General features: G+C 42.8%; 1 protein-coding gene across 5 annotated transcripts in view; it reads left to right on the top strand.

The window, feature by feature from the left end:
- Nucleotides 1-1,669: 1,669 nt before the first annotated feature.
- NCOA7 (nuclear receptor coactivator 7) overlaps nucleotides 1,670-24,566 on the top strand; it is a 163,141-nt gene continuing 140,244 nt past the window's right edge. For 3 of the 5 annotated variants that reach the window (XM_010861768.1, XM_010861767.1, XM_010861761.1), the window contains exon 1: nucleotides 2,135-2,738. The gene's annotated coding sequence lies outside the window, so the exon portion shown is untranslated. Of the gene's footprint in view, nucleotides 2,021-2,134; nucleotides 2,739-2,805; nucleotides 3,504-24,566 lie in introns of those variants that run through there. The other 2 variants (XM_010861762.1, XM_010861763.1) reach the window with 2 other exon arrangements.

Raw genomic sequence — 24,566 nt, 5'->3', positions numbered from 1 at the left:
TTGGTTTGTACTGTACTAAGATTTCCCAAATAAGTTTATATACTATATCTTTTATTTCAATTAAAATTTCACTTTCTATTTAGAGCAGTGCTGTCCAAAAGGATTTCTTGAAATAATGGAAATTTCTATTCTCTGCTGTCCAATGAGTCGTCTCTAGCCGTGCGTAGCTCTTTAGCACTTGAAATGTGGCTAGTGGAATGAAAAACTACATTTTAAATTTAGTTTAAATTTAAATAGGCACATGTGGCTAGTGGGAACTGTATGAGACAGCACAGATCTAGAGCATAAGGAAATGGTTTATTTCTTTGGATTTCTCTGTAAAGACAAGGCTTAGGCAAATCAGTAAACGTCGAGTAAATGAAAAAACAATAGTTAAGGGGGAATTTTCTCCCTCTTTAAACTGAAGGGCAGAAGTCTTTATTCTACCGAAACTTTCACTGTAATAAAATGTTATAATAAGCATGTGAGGTAGCCTGTAGTTCTAGAGCAGTTCATGAAGATAGTAAAGAGGATCCTTAAATTAGAAGCAATGTTTTTGAGAGGCAGAGAAACATTTTATAATTGATGGTTAGTACTTTTAAAATATGTTTGTCTAATAAAAAAAGATCGCTGTTTTTTTCTTGACAAAATCTGGGGTCCATAGAGAGAAAAACAAAAGGGGACTCTTGGTGGAAGGTTGGAAACAGTCCAGAATTGCAACTCAAGGGACATTTCCTGCACAAACTACAATCTAAAGCAGACCTCTTAACAAATGTTGTTAAGAGTAAGCAACTGCCAAACCTCACTGGGTGACTTCATTCTTTCACTTATTCATCACATATATACATATGTTAGTCAAGTTGTTCTGAATATGGGGCAAAATATCATGAATAATAATAGGTACTTTTGAAAATAAAATGGGGCTCTCGATCAAATCAGTCTCTGGATGTAACCGAGGCTTGTGGCCTGTGTTTCCTGACCCATACACAACACAGGTCCTACCCCACTGGATGTCTACGTACTTAGAAGAATTCATCTTAAAAGTTTTATCACGATTTTACCACAGTTTGTACTGCTATGGAACGTGTCTTTGCCAGTTTTTACATTAATCTTAGATTTCAAAAACATCAAAGAAGTGTGAGAGCCTCTCAGTTTCTCTGGAGGTCCCAAACCTCTTCTGATTCAATGAAATCAGCTCTTTAAATTGCAGGAGCCTTATTTTCCCTTGGAAGTCATTTACAAATAACATAATGCCTAAAGAAAAAAAACAAAAGAGGAAAACTTCCAATTCCTCACATTCAAAGCAAAAAGATGTAAACCCGAGGTCCAGTTTTATACATGCTCAGTGCAGAATTGGGTAATTATTCCATATTTTGCAAGACAGTATAACGTGACCAGTTGCAACTGAAATTCCAAAGCCATCTCTGTGAAATGCTTCGCTTGTCTTTCATGAGAGGCTGTTACAGCATAAGCAGCAACAACAAGCCAGCGGAGGCTGCTATCTCTTGGGCCTGTGTGTTTGGCCTCTGACACACCAGTGTTATCGCACCAGCTGCAGGCTCCACCGTTAAGTCTTTTCCTTACGTAAGGGTCAATTTCACGGCCAAATCTTCCTAGTCATCTTGCAGTGCTGGTCATGGGACCTTAGAAGGAACAGCTCCCCAATGGGGATGGGAAGCTCACAGGCATTGGCCCGCAGCTGATGCCAAGCTTCCCAACCCAGGCTCCCTCGGGTCTTTGCCAAGAGTCAGCCTGGAGGGCTCAATTGCTGGGTCCCCACTGCTGCAATGACAGCAATTTGGCAGCACCCCGGATGCTGTGCGGAGGATGGGAGCGGGAGGGGGGAGGACATGGGGGCCCCACTGCGAAACACAACGCCGGAAAGGACAGAAGGATGAATTTACTGTGACCAGCGGTCCCCGAGCTACAAGGAACCTCAAGGTTTTTATGCTCGAGAGACACGAACTCGAGCTCTGCTCTCAAAGCCGTATTCACACTGAGTGTAGTGGCCAGCAGTAGGGGATTACCCGCCCGGGGTGAGGTAAGAAGACCTTCTTAGGTTCCGCCGCCGGCCGGCCAGCCGCGGGAAGCGCCACGAGCTCGCTCCCGGGAGGCGTCACAAAGGGCCGCGGCCTGCAGAGGCCGCGCGCGCAGCTCTCCGGGGCGGAGCCGCCGGGCCAGGGCAGGGGCTGCGCCCGGGCCGCCGAGGCTGCCAGCAGTCGCGGGTGCCCCCAGCCTCCCAGCCCGGAGATCGCCGGGGCGGGGAGGATGCAGCAGCTGCAGCCCAAGCGACCGAGCCAAACCGCCGAGCTCCCCGGCCCCCGCCGCGGCGGAGGGGCGCCGAGCGTGGCGCGGACCGGGCGGAGCTAGAGGCGGGCGTCTGCACCGCGTCGTTCCACCCGCAGCTCCCCGCCTCCGGCCGGGCCCGGCAGCCTGTCGCGGCCGATGTCCTGACTCGCGGGCGTACCCGCAGCGTTGGCTAGGCGCCGCGCGAAGGGGAGAGGCCTGAGGAGTCCCGGTGGCACTGGCCACCGCGTCCACTAGCACGGGACGCTGGTCCCGCGGGGCGCGCGCCTGGGCGCTCCTCCCTCCTGCCCCAGCTCCGCGTCACCGCGCGGTCCTCCCCCGACCCCTCCTCCCACCCACCCCGGAGGATGCGCTCCCCCGCGCCCAGCGGCAGAGGCCACCGCTCCCAGAAATGCGAGCTCCCGACGCCCTTCTCCGGGACCCGAGGAGCCGGCGCCCCCGCCCTGTAGTAGGTAGGTGGCGAGGCGGGGACCAGCCCTGGCCGCCACCCGCGGCTGATGCTGCCACTGCGGAGGGCGGGGCCGGGCCGGGACCCGCGAAACTTGCCTCCCGCCGGAGCTCGGTGCGGCGCTCGGAGGTGTTCTAATGGCGCTGGGCGCAGCACCCCCCCGTTAACCTGACAGCCTCCTCTTGAGCTCGGGAGGCCGAGCGGTGGCGAAGGAGAGCGTGACCCTTCCCCGTCCAGCCCCTGGGCCCGGAGGGGCCCGCGCTGCTTGCAGGGGTGGGGAGGATGGATTGGTGTGAGGGTTAGTGGGGGATGGAGAGAGGGAGCACCGCCGAATTTTCAGCAACTCAGGTGGATAAATGTCACCGTATTTTTTCGGCCTGATGAACAGATGCCTTCCTGTTTTCTCCCAGTGTGCAGCCACGCAAAGAGTTATTCTAGCGGCAGGTAGAAGTCACTCAGGATTTTGATGTATTTCGGAGCTAGCTGATTGATACGTGAAATTGACGTCTCAGATTCTTATAGTCAGTCATTTAGGGCCAGTTGGAGAAGGCCCCTTTAGAAATCAGATACTCAGGAGCTAGATGAGGCTGGGGAATTCTCGTGCTGCCTACCTGGGAGGGAGCCTTCAGCTTTCATGAAGAGATGTGTTCGGGAGCATGGCAAGTTTGATACAGGTGTAGGGAGTTTAGAATCTGCTGGAAAGATGCTCGGAGTCGGCCAGCAGAGGCAGCCTTGGGCGCAGCCTAGCTTCCAGCTAGATGTTAATAAGGTTTGTACTTTTGAGAAACTGGCTATAAATTGTTTCTTCTCTGCCAAGTGTAAATTTCGTACATCAGAACGAACGATAACCTTTTGGCAAGATTATCTCTTCACAGGCTATCATTTTTAAATTTCGTATTAAGCAGTAAAGTTTAGAGTCTGGGAAAGTGGATCATTGTACGCTCCGATTTTATTAACGTATTAAGGTTGAGAGCTCCAGGAGGACAGAGACTTCCTCTTGTTCAGTGTCCTAATCCCCTGGTCTGATGCATAATAGGTGCTCATGGGTTATTTGTTGAAATGAGCTGTGCTTCAGGCTTCATCTAAAGACAGTTTGGGTTTAAAACATATTTGTTTACCCTATAGTGGTTGAAGCTTAACTGTATTTTTAAAATTACTTCTTTACATAAATAGTCAAAATCAGTTATCTCAACATTTAAGTTGAATTTTGACACTGGGACTTCCCCGGTGGCTCAGACAGTAAAGCGTCTGCCTGCAACGTGGGTAGACCTGGGTTCGATCCCTGGGTTGGGAAGATCTCCTGGAGAAGGAAATGGCAACCCACTCCAGTATTTTTGCCTGGAAAATCCCATGGATGGAGGAACCTGGTAGGCTACGGTCCATGGGGTCGCAAAGAGTCGGACATGACTGAGCAACATTTACTTTTGCTTTGACATTTTTAGGACCATATGTTTTCCTTCTTTAATGTGTTGTTAAATAAGGTAATTCTCCCCAAATGCTAATATAAGTTAATTTCATTTTTAAGCTTGCACATTTTTTCTAATGGGTAATCAGACCTATTTTAATTAAACTCTAAAACACAATTAAAAAGTGCAACTTGTGTAAATTTCAGGTTACTCCAGGAATAACAGTGATTTGGTTAATAAGTGACATATTAACTTATTTTAGGGTTGAGTTGTTGTGGTTGACCTAATTATAATGTATTTATTACAGGTAAAGGTGAAAATAAAACATTTAGAAGAGTCTGTGATTCCTAAATGATTCAAAATACATGATATAGATACACATTTTCAACAGTATGGGTTTCCCTCAGTATATAAACATATCAGTTTTCAAGTTTGAGAACCAAAGTGGTTGTGAAATCGAGGGTTTGGAAGGTTTGTTTCCTTTCTCCTTTTTAATTTTATGTTATCTTGAAATCATCAAGGATAACTGCATTACATTTCATTTGCTTTATTTTTGCACTATGGTATTTCCAGTTTTGTTTTTGTTTTTCCATTATGTAAGTTTTATGAGTCAGTATTAACCTTTTTTCACTTTGTTTAACAAAATTATCTGGGAATGATCCAGTCACTTATTATCTTTTTCTTCCTTTCCTTTTTTATCATTTTAATACTCTTCACCATCCTTATTACATATTACCCCCAAAACTTATTTCCACAAAAGTTATTACTATTGCTCCTCCAGCCTACTTGGGCTCTTGTTAGATGGTGAGGAAATAACACTTTTATGTAAAAGGTGGCGAGACTGGGCGAACCAACAGTAGGAGAGAGCTTATGAAAAATACGTTATGATTTATTTGAACAGAGCAAAAATTCTCTCATGACATAAAGATAGCTACATTTTATGCATGTTAAATTTGTAGTCAAGGATATTGAGCAGTTAATTTATATCATTCTTCTTTGCTCATTCTAAACTTCTTAAAAGAACCCTCCCCTGCAGTTACATTAAACTCTCTTTGTTGCAGATAGCTTGATTGTGCTGGCACTCCTGGCCTTGGAATCAGTTTCTAATGTCAGAATGAAAGAGGCCTTTTTCTCTCTGAGACCTGCATCCCAGTGCACAGCGCCTCTGCAACTGAATGACTCACTACCTGGGTCCTGACCACTGAGTCCCCTAGCTCCTTGCCTCCATGTGCACCACTGGAATTCAATCCTAAGACCTGGATTTATTCTATCTTATTTTTCTATATCTTTCCTAAGGTTTTATTACCAAAACCCCTGTCCCTTCCTTGCTAAATGTCGCTTGTGTGCGTGCATCCTAAGTAGCTTCAGTTGTGTCCACCTCTTTGCAACCCCATGGACTGTAGCTGTCCAGGCTCCTCTGTCCATGGGATTCTCCAGGCAAGAATACTGGAGTGGGTTGCTATGCCCTCCTTCAGATCTTCACAACCCAGAGATGGAACCCACATCTCCTTTGCCACCTGCATTGGCAAATGGGTTCTTTACCAGTAGCGACTGCTGGGAAGCCCACTAAATGTCCTTACTGTCCTTTTTTTTAAATCCCAGTGCATAATTTTGTTATTGTTTACATCCGGTAACATCCACTCAATTCACCTATATTAGAACGAGCATTGTTATGGTTGCAGAAAAAGCAGAGAAAAGAAAATTTATATAATCTTGAGTTTCAAATGTGGGGAACTAGTGGATGAAGAATAATTGTTGTATTCTAATCTCCCTTTAATGGTGGTATAGAGTGCTGGGGACTATGACTTGTCTGCTCATAAATTTGATCAGAAGCTTATATGAGAGAAATGTGTATATAGAGAGCTGGCTGAACAAAGGCTGTGATGTCCACCCATTCCCCTCCAGTCCTAGGTGTTAGGCCAGGTGTGTAGCCAGATCTTCAGAAACTGTGTACTTCGTTGACTTTGTTTTGCATTCTTTGCACCCCTCCCCCCAAATCGTGCTCACAAGGAAGCGCTCTATTAATAAAGACAGTCACAAGAAACCTACTGTTAAGTTACTTAAGAGATGGGGTTATTAAGATCATAGTTCATTTTACAGCTCCTATTTGAAGGCTCATGCAAGAAATTCCATTCAACTCTAAATGCCAAAGAAAAGCTTTATCTCCCATGAATAATTATTGAGTGTCCTTTTTTCTTTTCATCATGCAGAGCTAGAATTAGATAATCAATTAAGTTTCCCTTTCTGCTTTGCAACTAGGAAACGCAGAGTCAAATTTGCAACTTAATTTTAATAACCCTGTAAAAACCTATGAGCTAATATTGATGATCTAACTCTCCCTTTGGTCTTGAGTTTCTGTTCTACCTTTTTTTCTTATTCTGATTTTTTTTACCTAATAGAGTTTCCCGTTTTATTGAATTTATTATTTTAAGCTGACTCACAACATCTTTTGTAGAACAAGTCAAAATATAAAACATAAAATCAATGAATGGAAACATTTGCAGAATTGATCTTTGGACACAGTATGTTTTGATTAATAAGTTTAATAGGTACCATTAACTATGCTTTGAACAAGTATCGCAAGTTTAGTGTATTTGAGCTTTATGGCCAAATGGGAAACAAATGGGAAATAAAAACTTATTTAGTTTTGCAAAGCTAAGATCCACTTATTTTTTAACTATTAAATTTATGTCTGCTATTGGCTAATTTAAAATTGGTCAAACCATTCACTTTAAGTCAGTTATTTCTGGAGTACCTGCTTTATATGCTGTTATCAGGCTGAATAGGAGATTCATCCTATTTAATTAAAAAAAAAAAGCTAATATAGGCTAAAGGGTTAGCCTATATTAGCTTAACACTCACCACACTGGACCTCACATCTGATCTCTTTCATATCAGTAATTTATTTGATTCATCTTTGTTTTTAGTAAACTATTGTATTTAGTTTGTATTTAGTAAAAAACTTTGTATTTAGTAAACTATGATTTACTAATCATAGAGATTCTTTGAGCTCTTATCTTAAAATTGAGAAGATTGAGGTCCCTGAGTTAATTGATCAGACTTTCTTCATTCGAGTATTTTGACAACTACATGTTAAGTTGGTTGAATGTAACCAGGGAAGTAGTTGTTTATTTACATCTGTATGGTGTCCACTTCAGTTTCATACATTTATCACCGCCGTCAACAGAGAGACTGGCCCTTCTCAAAGGACAATCATGGGTGCAGTCCAGGAGCCTTTGAGGTAAAAATAATCTGAATTCAGAAGTGCAACTTGAAACACTGAGAGGGGGTTTGGAGAGAAAAAATCAAATTTTTAAATAGAGGCATCTCATTATGATAAGCTCCATGTCTTTTTAAAAAACGTTTTATTTTTATAGTAGGCATTACCTTCGTGTGATTCAAAAGGTACAAATGGGTAAACAGTGGGAAGGATGCCCTCTCATCCTCTTTCTTGGTTACCCGCCTCCCTTGTCCACTGGCAACCAGTGTTATCAGTTAATTGAGAATCCTCCCGGAGACACTCTGTGCATACATTGATACAAGCGAACGTGAATATTCAGCCTGCTTGTTTTGTCTCCTAATCATTTCTCTGATTCCCTTCTCTCCATTCCCACTGCTCTTGTTTTGCTCCTGAGGTGCTTTGGACTGTTGCCTGCACTTCACTTTCGCCTACATTTCAGCCTTGTACACATCGCTTTTCATTCTACTAAAGGATCCCAGTCTGTACAGAAAGGAGTCCAGCATGACTCAGCCTGGTCTTGTGGCCCCTGAGGAATTCATCTCTTGTCCCCTGCCCCGCCTGTCACGCATTTGGCACACAGTTTTTCTTAACTTATCTCCCCATCCCCAATCAGGGATACTTAAAAAAAAAAATCTGATGAAAGCTCGTGGTCTCACCAGACACTGAACACACTGCTTTGCCTCTGTGTCCTTGTTTACAGACCCCGAGTTCAGAATCTCTATTTTGGTAACACAGAACTGTCACTTCCTGCGCATGCATTGCATATGATTTTTCTTCTCCAGGCCATTTCCTCTACGTGGAACCCTTGTCCTACTATTTTCATTAGCAGGCCACACTCAGTTCTGGTGTCATCTCTACGGACCATTCTTGGTACGGACCATTCTTGGTTGAGATTCCAGAAACTCATGGAGCCTTCTATATGTAGTGTAGCAAGTAGGCGTCCATACTGGGAACAGGCATTTCTCATCAATAGCACAACTGCCTTGCTAGTAGAAAAATAATTGTGATTTTGGATAACATGCTCTGATGGGTCCAAAAAAAAAAAATTGAAGGTTGAAGCTTTATTTAACTAGTCATCTCTCCTCTACTACTCATTGCCCAACGCTCAGTAAAATACATGTCCATATGATTTATTTTCTTTAGCATCCCTACCTTACTTTACTAATTTTCAAACTTTGTGTTAACACTCATTTAAAAAAAAACCTCCATATTTATTATGTCCCTGAGAGAGAGAGTGTGTGTGTGCATGTGTGTGCATGTGTGTGTGTGCATGTGTGTGTGTGTGCATGTGTGTGTGTGTGCATGTGTGTGTGTGTGTGTGTGTGTGTGTATTACCTCTGCCTCTGTAGCTGGTACATAAAGGAGTGAAACTCTCCATGTATGGGGTTATCCTTAAAAAATTGAAAGTGTTAACCATCAGTCCTGATAGATGACATGAACCATCTGGAGACAGTAGCTCATCCTAAGAAGTGACTCCTAAGTATGCAAATGTGGTATTTTTCTTTCCAAGCCAGGTAATCAGAGAGTGTCCTAGGTGCTCAATTTTATTGCAGAGTGCCTGGCATGAGGTAAATTGTTAACTGATTAACAGAGGGTTTAGTGGGTAAGAATTTAATAGCTTTGGTTCCCCACTGTTCCGGTAGAATCCTCTGACTAGTGGATGATTCTGTTCACCAACCGTGCTAGCCATGTAGAAGATAGGAAAAATTTGTGAGACTGCTCTGTAGGTGTGAGATCCCTGTAGAGCTTTCATTTTCCTTCTGTAATTCTGACCTCACTAAGCAAACATCCCTGGTGGCTCAGATGGTAAAGAATCTGCCTGCAGTGCAGGGGACCCCAGTTCGATCCCTAGGTCAGGAATGATCCCCTGGAGAAGAGAATGGCATCCCACTCCAGTATTCTTGCCTGGAGAATTCCATAGACAGAGAAGCCTGGCGGGTACAGTCCATGGGGTTGCAAAGAATCAGACATGACTGAGCAACTTACACACACTTATAAGCAAACATCAGGTTTACTGAGTTGTGTTCCCAGATATGTTGATACGAGAAATTGAGTGTCTCGAGTACCATTAATGACTGTGCCAGCCTTCGGATAAGTACAGCCCCTGCTGTGTGGAATAAAGCACAGTTTTAGGCTGTTAGTGTGTTGGGAGAGCCTGCTCAGTCCTTATGGCCCCAGGTGTTTACAGCTGAGCCTTCAGCCCTGGGTCCCGGTGATTCCCCTGAGGTACTTGTCTATCTATAGGCTCCCACTGAAACAGCTAGTTAGCAACCCTCTGGTATCTTTTAAAATAGTTTCAATTGAACACACTTTACTAAGCATTCTAGGAAGGAATCATTTGAGTCCATTCGGGCTGCTATAACAAAATTCCATAGACTGGATGGCGTATAAGCAGCAGAAATTTATTACTCAGTTCTGGAGGCTGGAAGTTGGGAGATCAGAGTGCCAACATGATCAGGTTCTAGTGAGAGCCCTCTTGGAGTTGTAGACTCAGGGCCTTCTTGTTTGTGTCCTCACATGGTGGAAGGGGATCCCTCATGACCTAGTCACCTCCTCAGTGCCCTCCCTCATACCATCACCTAGAGCATTAGGTTTTCAGTGTATGAATTTGGGGGTGGGGATGGGGGACATAAACCAACTACATAGTGGGAATAGAAAGCTCACAAAACAGGAACTACAAATGGCCAAAACATGAAAAAATATTCACCTTCATTGCATCAAAGAAATGCAGATTGTAATTAGATTGTAGAAGTCCGTAACAATGATGAGGTTGGGTCATTTCCCTTTCCACAGGTAAGAGGTTAGATGGGGGTATTATGCCTTTGATGGAGAGCAGTTCAGCTCATAGGCTCCCTTGGCCCCTGTGATTCTGTTCTGTTGCTGTTACTCGCTAAGTCGTGTCCGACTCTGCGACCCTATGGACCTTAGCCCACCAGGCTCCTCTGTTCATGGGATTTTCCAGGCAAGAATACTGGAATGGATTGCCATGATTCTGTTCTGAGTACATCCTTAAAAAAATCAGAGATGAAGCTTAGTTTCAATGATAAGCACATTGTCTCTGGGAGGCAAGTGGTATGGTAGATGGGTTAAGAGTGAGGATGCTGGAGCCAGTTTCCTGGCTTAAAGTTCTTTTTCACCATTTATCAGGTAGGTGAACTTAGGCAAGTTAATTTCTCTTTGATTTTCTCATCTGTGAAATGAAGATAATAATAGCATCCACCTCTCACATTGTATTGAGAATTAGCTAATAAGTTAATATATATAAAGTACTTGAAATTCTGTCACAGAATAAGCAACTATATAAGTATTAGTTCATTAGCAAGGTTGATATTGTAAAAATTGGAGTTTTTTTAAGAGACAGTATACCAAACTGTCAGAGAAGGCAGTGGCACCCCATTCCAGTACTCTTGCCTGGAGAATCCCAGGGATGGGGGAGCCTGGTGGGCTGCCATCTGTGGGGTCTCACAGAGTCGGATACGACTGAAGTGACTTAGCATAGCATACCAAACTGTATATACAAAAAGACCCTAATTTGCTTCATAAATGCAGTTGCATAGCAGAAAAGACGGAAGTGACAAAACATTCAGACTTTTGTCCCCAGTAATGGTATATAGCATTTCCATTTACACATTTTATTTGTGAAATATTTCACATTTATTTATCATAAGTATTATAATGATATTGCTAGAAATAATTGAAATTAATATATCATAGGACTTATATTCTTGAGTTTTCTTTATAAAATGCATATTCATTTTGACATATTTTACTTTCTCTTCCTCTTTTCAAAGCTGCTAATATTTCACTTCCTCCACATGTTCACCCACATGCCATCTGCTTGATATTTTCTTGCATTTAGCTTGCTTGCTTGTTTTATGTATAGATCAGCCTCAAGGCTAGTTCTTCAAGAATAAGTAGACCTAGTGAAATGATTTATGAGATATTCATGGTGGTGGCTTTCTCATGGAAACTTAAGCCAGAGAATGCTTAGGCAGTGATGGCATTGTATCCTGGCATTATATCATCTCCACATTTTGGGCACCCAGCCTTATCTCCCTAGCCCCACCTGCATACATTCAGCAAGTTAGTAGGATCAGAAGGCTTCTCAGTAACCCTGACAACCATGTAATTCTTGCCTTCAGGCTTTTGACTGCCAGCTGTATCTGAATTTCCTCATACATTTCTTTCTTGAAAGCCAGTATTCTGTACCAGGTTGATACTTAATTCCATCAACACTTTCTAGGACATCTACTCTACCCCTAATTTCATTTTCTTTCTGCGCTTAATGATTTGTACTACAAATTAAATACAGATTTGCTTTATAGCTTATAGCTCACCCCAGTGACTTAGCAGTAAAGAACCTGCTTGCAATGCAGGAGACCTAGGTTTGATTCCTGGCTCTGGAAGATCCCCTGGAGAAGAGAATAGCTTCCCACTCCAGTATTCTTCGGAAAAGGCGATGGCACCCCACTCCAGTACTCTTGCCTGGAAAATCCCATGGACGGAGGAGCCTGGTAGGCTACAGCCCATGGGGTCGCAAAGAGTCGGACATGACTGAGCGGTTAATACTTCCACATTTATCAGCTTACCGTAGAACTAAGCTATAAAGCAAAGTGAAAGTGCTAGAGGAACTTGGTGGGCTACTTTCCATGGGATCACAAAGAGTTGAACACGACTGAGCAACTAACACTTTCAGATTCTTTACTGTCTGAACCACAAGGAAAGCCCTGAGGGCTACAAGGAAACCCCTAAGCTGATAAGGGGTTGTGTTTTATAATACTCCATGCCCTTCAGGTTTCTAGCAAAATGTTGTCCACATGCACACAGATGGAACACAAGAAGACTGGTTTTTGTTGTGTTGATAACATTCTTAGGCAATGACTTAATGAGTTTTCTGTTCCATCTTCATTTTGCCCATCTTTCTAGTTCTTGCTCATGTGTGTAAAATACCACACACTCCCTACCATTTGAGAGCTTACAGTCTGACTGAAAATGTGGGCAAGAGGTGCCATTCATTAGAAAATGGTACAGAATAGCATAAGTGTGTGTAAGAAAGCTAGCAGCATGAGTTTGTTAGACTAAAATCGCTGAAGTACGGTAAGAGCGCCATAATACATGGTGATGCTACATTCTCCGAAGATTTCAAAGCTCCTTTTTTGTTAAGGATTTTCCTTGATAATTAGGTGAGTTCTTAGTCCACTACTCAATAAAGTGTACTTGAATTACCTCCTGGGTACAAATGTTAACTGTGTGAGCTTTCTCCTCTAATATTCAAAATAATATTTACCAATGCTCTCAACTGCATGTGCAGATTTCCTTTAAAGTATAAGAGAAAGTAGCAGAATAGACATGATGGGGAAGTCATATTTTTGATGCAGTATCCTTTTGGAATAGTTATAGTATGTAAGATTTAAGACAAGTGAATTGGTTTCCTAGGGCTGCTCTGCTGCTGCTGCTGCTAAGTCACTTCAGTCATGTCCGACTCTGCTCGACCCCATAGATGGCAGCCCACCAGGCTCCCCCGTCCCTGGGATTCTCCAGGCAAGAACACTGGAGTGGGTCGCCGTTTCCTTCTCCAATGCCTGAAAGTGAAAAGAGAAAGTGAAGTTGCTCAGTCGTGTCCGACTCTTAGTGACCCATGGACTACAGCCTACTAGGCTCCTCCGTCCATGGGATTTTCCAGGCAAGAGTACTGGAGTGGGTTGCCATTACCTTCTCCAGGGCTGCTCTAACAAGTACCAACAACTGGGTAGCCTAAAACAACAGGAATTCATTGTTTCACAATTCTGGAAGGTAGAACTCTAAAATCAGGGTGTTGTCAGGGCTGCGATCTCTCTGAAACCTGTAAAGGGATCCTTTCTTGCTGCTTCTGGCTTCTGGTGATTCGCTGGCTGCCTTTAGCATTCCTTGGCTTATCGCTGCCTAACTCTAACCTCTGCTCTGTTTTCATGTGGTGGTCTCCTTGTGTGTCTTGATCTTCATATGGCTATCTTCTTATACAGATGCCAGTCATTAGAGGCCCGGAGTACTCCGATAAGATCTCATCTCAACTGAAAGTATCTGCAGTGACCTCTTTCCAAATAAGGTCATATCCTGGAATACAGTGGATACAACTTCACTGTATTTGGGGGGATTGTGGGGTGTGCAGTGATGCAGTTCAACCCCTAATGATAAATAATATCAAATTCCATGGACAGAGGAGCCTGAGGCGGGGGAAGGCTGTAGTCCCTGGGGTCACAAAGAGTCAGACATGATACACTCACTTTTGGACTTCCCTGGTAGCTCAGGTGGTAAAGAATCTGCCTGCAGTGTGGGAGACCCTGGTTCGATCCCTGAGTTGGGAAGATCCCCTGGAGAAGAAAATGGCTACCCACTCCAGTGTTCTTGCCTGGAGAATCCCATGGACAGAGGAGCCTGGGGGGCTACAGTCCATGGGGTTGCAAAGAGTTGGACATGACTGAGCGACTAACACACACAGATAGATGGATGTACCAAGATGTACATAAGTCTCGCTTGGTGTTAAGTGATGTCTTCTTATAGTTAAACTTGCATAGCCATGCACATGGGTTATGGGATAAATGAGAAATGGAAGGAAGGGATGCTTTCTTGGCTGTTTTTGTTAATTGACTGCTTTTGTCTCGGCTTTGGTATTCCTGACCTTGGTAGAATTATGTGTATGGATAGTAATACGTACTATGTGGCTTTGATCTTCTTGGTAAAAATCCACAAAGTAATTTGTGGATCAGGATACTTCTAAAGGTGTGTTGATTTTGTTTTTGTTGTGATACTATACTGCATGTGTAAGTGTTAGTCACTCAGTTGTGTCCTACTCTTTGTGACCCCACGGACTGTAGCCCATTAGGCTCCTCTGTCCGTGGGATTCTCCAGGCAAGAATACTGGAGTGGGTAGCCATTCCCTTCTCCAGGGGATCCTCCTGACCCAGGGACTGAACCCAGGTCTCCTGCATTGCACGCAGATTGTTTACCACCTGAGCCGCCAAGGAAGCCGGATAACTACTACCTAACACCATCCAACGGAGAAGGCAATGGCACCCCACTCCAGTACTCTTGCCTGGAAAATCCCATGGACAGAGGAGCCTGGTAGGCTGCAGTCCATGGGGTCGCTAAGGATCGGACACGACTCAGCGACTTCACTTTCACTTTTCACTTTCATGCATTGGAGAAGGAAATGGCAACCCACTCCAGTGTTCCTCCCTGGAGAGTCCCAGGGACGGGGAAGCCTGGTGAGCTGCAGTCTATGGGGTCGCACAGAGTTGGACATGACTGAAGTGACTTAGCAGCAGCAACACCATCCAAAGCTTAGTGTCTTAGAACCACAAATGTTTATTTCACATTCGTGAGTCCACAGGTTGGCAACCGTTGACTGGGTCCAGAAGGGCTGGGCTGGGCTCCAAAGCTGAGGCAGGAATTCAGGTCTGTTCCATAGGTCTTCATCCTGGGACCCGTGTGGAAGAAGGAAAAGCCACTACCCGGGACGTACTTTTCTGATAGAGAGCAGAAACTTGCAGGCCTCTTAGAGCCTTATGTTGAAATGGGTACACTGTTTGTCCTCAGTCTGTTGATTAAGCCAAGCCACATGGCCAACTGGCTTAGAGCAGCATGCTCTGTATGCTAGTGCAGAGCACCACTCAGTGGCATCGTGGAGGGTGAGCGTCTGTAATTCTGTTACAAGGAAGGAATACATACTCGAGGACAACAATCCAGTCTGGCCAAATGGCCGAAGAGCCCTTTTTCTTTGGAATTCTTCAAGAATTTTTATATCAAACAACTGAATAAACCTTTAAAGGAAAGCATACTTAAACTATAGACTTGGTTTCTTAACCAGATCTCTTGGAAAATTAGTATTGACTACTATATTCCCTGGTGGCTCAGAGGTTAAAGGGTCTGCCTGCACTGTGGGAGACCTGGGTTCAATCCCCAGGTCGGGAAGATACCCTGGAGAAGGAAAGGGCAACCCACTCCAGTATTCTTGCCTGGAAAATCCCATGGACGGAGGAGCCTGGTAGGCTACAGTCCATGGGGTCACAAAGAGTTGGACACGACTGAGCGGCTTCACTTCATTATATGCATAAATCTTTTCTTGAAGAAGAGGTCACAGTACCTCCCAATGGTGGTCTGACTTTGGGTTGGGCAGATTTCCTGCCCTGAAGACACTTTTCATCCTGCCTTCTTCCTGAAGGGACGTTTGTGTTTTTACCACATTTTGTACTATGCTAACCAAAGCAGTACAGGCTTCTCTCCATCTTTGTCCCATGTATCTGAGAGGAAGGTGGAATTTCGGTCTTCTTGAGCATGCTCTGAGAGAGCACTTTTTCATTAAGGATGCAGCTCTTTCTGGATTACACACATGACTGTCCATTGTGTAGCACTGTTGAACTACCACCATGAATGTTATTTTGGTCATGTCTCACTTTACACACCTCCCTGGGAACACTGGCCCCTGTGACCTGGCCCTTTTCTTTTGGTTGCTACTTCTCTGTGTGAAACAAATTTTATTTGGCACAGCTTTTTAATCATACCCCTTTTTTTCTGATTATTTTATTTATGTCAGTTTTATTTCCTTGTTAAAAATGTTAAAGTTTTCTTAGTGTATTGAGTCCTCTTTCTATGCATAGGTTTCAGATATATAGTCCAGTGGTAGGCATAAAACAGGTTCTTTATAAATGCTTACTCATTGAAGAGATGGCTTGTCAGTATGTGACAAGGTACAATTTTGGAGTAAGTGTAAATTGTTTATTGCGACTTGTACATTTATGTTGTATGTTTCAGTTCAGTTCCGTCGCTCAGTCATGTCTGACTCTTTGTGACCCCATGAATCATAGCACGCCAGGCCTCCCTGTCCATCACCAACTCCCAGAGTTCACTCAGACTCAGGTCCATCGAGTCAGTGATGTCATCCAGCCATCTCATCCTCTGTCGTCCCCTTCTCCTCCTGCCCCCAATCCCTCCCAGCGTCAGAGTCTTTGCTTACTTGTATGTAAATATACTGAAAGCATATTAAAAAGTGATAAATCAATTATTTTTTATTTGGCATTTTCACATGTATGAGTGCATGCCAGTGTATTTTGAAGATGGTATTCTATTGCCAATACCGTCCACATGAAAACAAAGAGGCATGTGGCTTTCCTTAGTGGAATGGCAATTAACCTGGTAAAGTGAGCATTATGTCTCTTGATTGTCTCAAAAGACACTCAGATTTAATTCTTGAAAACTAGTGCTTACAGCCTATATGTTCTTTGTAAAGGCATTCCATTTATTACATCTTCCATCTGTCAAATTTTATTGGTTTTGTTTGCATCAGTTAATCCTGATTCAGATTCATCTAACACATAGCTCCCACCTGATAATATTAATAAGAAGAAGAAGAAGAAGAAATAGAAGTAGTAACCACTGCCCATGCTTATTCCTGTCCTAAAATTCAAGGAGTTGGGGCATGATGCAAGACCAGGACCCCTGCAGTAGTGATGGCATTTGCTGTGAGCAAACGTAGTGATGCAGTGAATGATATTGGTGCTTACTCTTTGGGGAATAGGCAGGCCTACTCTTTGGGGAGTAGGCTTGAATTCTATACTAGTAGATAGAGACTCCAGAAGACTCTGGAATTTTTTTTTTTTTCTTTTCTTTTTTAAAAATTCCTTTTGGGCCAGGGCTAGAAAGATAACTACAAAAAAAAAAAAAAAAAAAGCAAATAGGCCAGAGATCCTAGGATTTTAGTAGTGGGTCTGTCTAATATTAAAATGAATGCCAGAAGTAATTGAAGACAAATTTTTCTTCCTGTGTCATTTTTTAAAAAATAATATTTATTTATTTATTTGGCTGTGTCAGGCCTTAGTTGGACATACAGAATCCTTTGTTGCAGAGCATGGACTCTCTAATCGTGGCACCCAGGCTGAGTTGACTCTCTAGTTGGGGCACGCAGGCTGAGTTGCTCTGCAGCGTGTGGGATCCCAGTTCTCTGACCAGGGGTGGAACCCACATCCTCTGCGTTGCAAGGCAGGTTCTTGACCACCAGGGAAGTCCCTCACCTATGTGTTTGTTGCTGCCGTTTGGAGCCTGCCACCTTGGGACTCACCTTAGAGATGATCTGAAGTGATCTTCCAGTGCTGGAGCAATAATAGGGGGTGTCCCTGGAAATCACCTCGTGACATTGCAGGCATCAGATTTTTTTTTTTCAACTTTTGTGGGTTTTGGACACTCATATGCCTGGAGCAGACACCCAATAAATAGTGACTGATGGTGAGAAAGAGGAAGTTTTCTGGTTGAGACATGAAACCAGCAGAACAGACTCTGTTCTGTTTTCATTGTCTCCAATAACTTTTTACATGACTTTCTGTATATTTTGCCCATTTAATTTGTGTTTGTGTACAGATAGAAAACTGTTTAAGACTAAATAGTTATATCTTTTTAAGTATTAATGAGAAAATGCATGCAATATATTAAAGACCTCTGGTAGAAGTTTTATAAAATCATAACTTTTAGTTCTAAAAAGAATCATCAGTCTTAGTCCCTAGGGGAAGAAAAAAGGGACTTTTGTAACTTAAAATCCATAAGGAAATTTTTTTAAAAGATCAAAATTCCATTTTTAAATCCTGATGCTGTGTGCTTACTAATTTCAGTGGAGAAATAATTGGATTGGCAGACAATTACTTTTCATAACAACAGAAACAAAGACTATGCCAACGGCTAAGGGATATATTTCCGGCGTAGTGAGTTATATCATTACTTCAGTCCTTAATATTTAAGAGGTGTTTGCATTCCAGTTAGCTTTTTAAAAGCAGTAAATGTTTATTAAGTGGGTGAACGTGTTTAGTGCAGTGCTGTATTAATGAATAGCAATGCCTAACTTGAATGTGGTTCAGAATCGATGTCCTAAAGGACGAAGGACAAGAACGCTGGTGTTCACCCTCTTCTTCTTTTTAATGGTGGGTAGAACCAACTGCCAGGAAGAACCAGGCAACTGATGTGAAAATTCTGTGTAGTGTTACAGCCTCGAGTTAGAGATCCATTATGAATGGTTCTGAGTTTAGTGTCAGACAAAGCTGATCATTCTGGCTCCAACTCTTATGGCTATTTGACCTTGAATAAACATTTTAACCTTTCTGAACTTCAGATTCTTTATCTAAAAATGATTGAGAAAATGAACTCTCGTAGAGTCATAAAGATTAAACTGTGTGTATGATAGCATTGAACAAAAAAATCTGGTGCATATGGTTAATGTTTGGTAAATGTTTTGACTGTTGCTGCCTGCTCTCATCTCTACATTCTCCTAGGCTGCCTGGCTTGAGTTAATTCATGATCTAACATGTCTGTTTAGGGGCAAATTTGAATCTAACTCTGCAGGCGCTGATGAAGATAGGTGTAATTTTCATGAACACAGGAACATTTGGGCTTGTTGAAATCTCAGTTGGAGGGAATTTTCTGTTCCATGGGATGCTAGACTCGATAAACACCTCTTGGACATGTTTCATTTCTAGACCAACCCTTTCACAGATAAGGAAACTGGAAGCTAGAGAAATCGAGTAACTCGCTCAAGGCCCTATACCTTGGAAATGCTGGAGTCTGGATTCCAATGGGGTCTGTCCAGCTTCATAGGTGCCTGCCTGCTAAGTCGCTTTAGTCGTGTCTGACTCTTTGCTGACCTTATGGTCAGTAACCTGTCACACTCCTCTTTCATGAGATTTTCTAAGCAAGAATGCTAGAGTGGGTTGCCATGCCCTCCTCCAGGGGATCTTCCTGACCTAGAGATCCAACCTGCATCACGTAGGTCTCCTGCATCAACAGAGGGTTCTCTACCACTCGTGCCACCTGGGAAGTCCCTTTAAAGGTGCTGTGCTGCCTTAACATGAGTCAGAGGGCTTAGTCAGGTAAAGCACAGAGAACCTTGAAGACAGAACTACTCAGGTGTGTGAAGTTTGTAAAATCTCGGCTTTGAAGGAATTTTTGACATGAAAAATTTTTGATAAAAACGTAATTAAAAATATTAGTCTATCCATGAGTTGGCTTCTGCCATACATCAGCATGAATCAGCCATAGACATACATAAGCCCCCTCCCTCTATGAAGTTATTTCTGATCTCATTTCACCTATAGCTAAACTTGTGGTGGTATAAGCATCTGAGCATTTGTTGTGTCTTCTAATGAACTTCTGCTTGAGAATTTACTTTATGATTATAAATTATTCACTTATGACTTACCTGTTATAAGTTACTTGTCTTTTGGCATTATATTGATTTTTGAAACCTGGGAATATAAATATTGAACTACCTGTGATCAGTTGCTTTCCTTTAAGGCATTACATCACCTTCATAAAATTGTGTTAAATGGGTTATATTGTTTATCAACTTCATCTCAGCATTATACAAAGGGCATGTTATAAAATACTTATATACAATTGACCATTGGAAACTGTGAGAGTGGGGGTGGTGACCCTCCAGGTAGTTTAAAAAAAATGTGTGTAACTTTCAGTGGGCCCTTTGTACATGCCATTCTTTCGTATTTTCAGATCATGTGATACTATTAGTATATTTACTGAAAAAATCTGAATGTAGGTGGACTCACGAAGTTCAAACCCCTGTTGTTCAAAGGTCAGCTGTATTTATTAGGTGAGGGGTGTTGAAGTTTGGTAGAATTGAAATGTACCAGTCCACAGCCACCCCCTAAAGTGGTCCAGCTTGTGCTGTCATCTCTGGAGATTAGGAAGCTGCTCTCTCTGGAGGCAGCTCTTTGCATCAAGCCCTTATGTTGAGCCAAGACATCTCTCTCTCAATACCCAGTGCCTGGTTCTAGGTAGACCCTTGAGGGTCTGTTGGTACAAGCCTAAATCCTCTACTAGATAAGATCCTTGAGATATTTGAAAGTAACTGTCCTTTCCTCTAGGGCTTCCCAGGTGGCTCAGTGGTAAAGAACCCACCTGCCAATGCAGGAGATGCAGGAGACTCTGGTTCAATCTCTGGGTCAGGAAGATCCCCTGAAGAGGAAATGGCAACCTGCTCCAATATTCTTGCCTGGAAAATTCCTTTCCTGACAACTTCTCTTTCATATCCTTTCCTCTCAACTCTTTCCATGCTAAACCCGACCAGCTCCTTTGACTAATCTTAAAATTTGGTGGCTCAGATGGTCAAGAATCTGCCTGCAGTGAGGGAGACCTGGGTTCTATCCCTGGGTTGGGAAAATCCCCTGGAGAAGGGCATGGCAACCCACTCCAGTATTCTTGCCTAGAGAATCCCCATGGACAGAGGAGCCTGGTGGGCTACAGTCCATGGGGTCACAAAGAGTCGGACATAACTGAGCAAGTAAGCCCATAGCACAGCTTAAAGTTTAGTTTTAGGTTATTTAATCATTCTATTTGTTCCAGTTTCCTTCTATTTCTCCTGTATGAGGAGATCCAGAGCTAAATGCAATAGTCATGATATATTATAACCCTCAAAAAGGGTAGGACAGACCATCATAGTCTTTTTCATTCTGGGTTGACTGCATTGGTTTTTTATTTCTATTTTTTGGCCTAGGTGGGTGGGGGGAGGTGTTGTGAAGCACTGGAACCACACCACTGGGTATGTGAATCTTACTGTCACCCCAAACATGATATATGCCTGTCCTATTCATTTGTGCTAACGCTAGGTTCTACCTCTCCCAGATGTAGAACCCTGAGTTGATCTACAGACAGCTGACATCTGTCTGAATTGAAATGCTGTTATCCAAGATGTTATTTATCTCTTCAAAAGTCTATTAAGCACATATTTTCATTCACATCATTGGTAAATGTATTAATGAGGACAAGGCTTAAGAAAGAACACTGCATTAAGCTGTTAACATTCTCCCTTTAGGTTGAAGTTGGAAGTCTGCTCCCAGCTCCAGATAGAGGCCAGTCGGGTGGTGAGCACATACCGCTTGGTATAGTGACTCAGTGCTTTCTGTAATCAGTCCAATCCTGGGGGCATTCATTCACGTCTAGGCCACATCATCCATCTTATTCATAAGCAGATCAAGAGAAACTTACCAAGTGCCTTACAAGTACAGTTACACTATGTTTGCCTCATTTCCTTGTTGCACTAGAATAGTAACTGTGTACAAGAGGGAACTTAGGTCAGTACAGTTTGGCTATGCCCCGTTCTTGAACTTCCTTCTCTCTACCAGCCCTACATGCCCACCGTACCAGACCACCAGGCCTCCTTGAGCACCACGCATTCCCTGCCAATGGCTTGTACATCCTCATTCGGCCTAATGAGACCAACCGCTTCTGCATTCATCATCAAACTCTCTGTTCCTCCCTCACAGTCTGGCTCTGGCATCATCTATGGCATTTCCCAGACTCCCCTTCCCTCCCTGGCAGAGTAGTTGCTTCCCCTCTGTGCTGCATGGTTCCTTGTACCACCAATATCAGACTGCTTGCCATTTGCCTTACCACCTGATGGATGTCAGTTGCCTGTTTCACCTGAGCTGGCTGCCTGTGAATGCTGTCCTCTTTGTGTCTCCCTGGGAGATGCTTCAGAAAGGGATCTGCTTGTTTGTTGTTGTTGTTCTGCTGAACAGTTGATTTTCTGTGAACATCGTGGATCTCAGGGTTCACTGCCTCCTCTTGTAAGTCCTTCCCAAGCTGCCTTTAATTATCACGTCTAAAGTTTTGCTGGGGATTCGAATGATGTTTTGTTGAATACTTTTTTGATAACTTTTGTTGAAAATTAAAATCTATTTGCATCTTGTTAAGCTTTTGGCCTTTTCCACATATTTAGCAATTCCTGACCCTGCTAGTGATGCTTTAGAAATCTTATTTGCACATTCTCCTCCTAGAGGGAACTTAAAAAGTGACTGTCAAGCCCAGAGGTGGATCTTTCTTTAGAGTATCAAGGAGATTTGATGAAATCTCTGTACTTATTTTGGGTAAGAGAGCACTGATAACCACACTTGTTTAATTCTTTTCATGTCTAATTTCAGTTCCCTTGACAAAAAACAATGGAATAGGAGTTGATGAGGTCTCCATTTTGCCATCCATTGGCTTTGTCCCATTCAAGTGGCAGACCTCTAGCCTGTCCTTGATCATCACCTTGATTCAAGTATAACTCTGTAGTTCTTTGTTGCTATTAAGTTCTGTTTTATTTCTATGATACACATTTGTTTATCTGGGAACATCATCCCCTAGATGTTTCCCTTCCATGTTTGCAGCATGCTTTTGTTCTATTTCTATGTATTTCTTCCCAGATTTCTTTTTAGAGTATTCAAGTTTCTGACCTTTGTTTAACACCTATATTTCTGAATACCCTTTCTGTGTTTAGATGACAGTAGAGCTTTGAGAAAGATTGAATTCCTGTCATATTTCAGCATAAGTATTTTCTAGGAGGAAATGTTTGTAGAAAGGTACATTTTGGCCTGTTCCTTATGTGGCCAAGGCTTACAGGGTGGTGTTGTCATTATTTCATTTGTATAATAGGAAACATGTTGTTGGGAAAACAGCTGATGGACATTATGTGTGCTCTGGTGTTTTCCTAGTCTCCACTGGTCATACCTGAATGAGCAAGGAGCTGCAGTGTGTTCGATGGGAAGCCAGAAAGCCACGCTGGGCTGTGTGGGTCCACACTGGTTCGATGGAGTTAGGGAGTCTGATAGCTCTGTCCTTAAGTTCCTTCTAAGTGGCATCACATTAGAGGGGAGCATCAAACATTTGTTGGTGATGCAGAAAATACTTTGTCTTTAACACAGCTCTTACGGGGTAAGGGTTTTGTATATGCCATTTTAAAAAAATAATGAACTAAATTTAAATTGACTATACTGATTTAAGATCACAAAAAGAAATATTTAGGTGGAAGATACATCTTGTACTCCCTCATAGCATTCTTCTTGGTCTGTAATGCACCCTGAATGCAGGAGACTCTTGTAATTCAGTGTTTGGATGAGTCTAGGGTTTATTGATGTGAGGAGAAAGTCAACATTAAATGGAAGAGGGGCTTTTAAGAAGCCCATTATAGCCACTTATAATGGAGAATGTAGTTCCCATTAAAGATTGATTTAAGGAGCTCTGGTTCTTCAGTGAAGCATGAAGGCTGCCGGGTGGTGCTCTGTGCAAATCATTTTTATAGCATCCTTTGCTGATCTCTTCCTGGTTAATCTGTTGGTGTGTCCAGACCTGAAAGGGCTGCATCCATCTGGTTTAAGAAATATATCAGTTCCCAGAAATTTAAAAGAAACCAAAGATTTGGATATTTTTTTTTATCTGTTGAATAGAAAATGGAAAAAGAACTCCACTAGTTCTAAACAGACACAGCAGCACCAGATGTCAGTTCTTGGATCATTTAATCTTTTTTTTTTTTTTTCCTTGTGTTTATTTTTGTCAATATTTTTCCACTAGAACCAAATATTAGTTTCTGGCTCAGCTTGCAATATAAAAATTTTCCAATTAGGTGGTTATGACTTCATCTTTATTCATGAGGGGAAATCTAATAAATAGAGATCATCACATATGATGGCATGCAGAAGCGAAACTTTAAAATAAACCACCTGACCCAGGGCAGGGCAGAGAGCCAGGGTTCTAATTCTTTCTGGAGTATCCCCATTTCCAAATAATAATTACATGTATATATATATATATATATATATATATATGCCAAACCAAGCAGGGATTGAACCCATGCCCCCTGCAGTGGAGGCACAGAATCTTAACCACTGGACCGCCAGGGAAGTCCCCAAATAACTGTTACTTTGGGAGGAATCCTTGGATTGATATCTGTCTACCATGTCATTAATCTTATCCCCAGGACTGGATTAATTCCTTGCTTAGCTTTTATGTGGTTTTTCTGCCTAGTTCTGTGTTCAGTATTTAGGGAAGTGTAAGCAGAGTATCAACCCATTCCAGTGTTCTTGCCTGGAGAATCCCAGGGACGGGGGAGCCTGGTGGGCTGCCGTCTATGGGGTCGCACAGAGTCGGACACAACTGAAGTGACTTAGCAGCAGCAGCAGCAGCAGCAGCAGCAAGCAGAGTATGCAACATGATGGTTTTCGACTAAAGGGAACCTAGGTTGTTTGGGGCTGAGGAGGCTAAGTGAAGTGGCATTGTCACGTGGTGTAGAATGAAGTGCCTCGCAGTAAGTGATAAGTGACACGTGAAGTACACTTATAAGGCAGAGAGAGAAGGGCACACAAGTGGTCAGGGAAGCACGGCTGAATCTTGTGTTGGA

This window comes from Bison bison, unplaced genomic scaffold (assembly GCF_000754665.1).
Source record: "Bison bison bison isolate TAMUID 2011002044 unplaced genomic scaffold, Bison_UMD1.0 scf7180017864473, whole genome shotgun sequence".
NCBI lineage: Eukaryota > Metazoa > Chordata > Mammalia > Artiodactyla > Bovidae > Bison > Bison bison.
The sequence above is the reverse complement of the archived record's forward strand: the minus strand, read 5'-3'. Positions and strand labels throughout refer to the sequence as shown.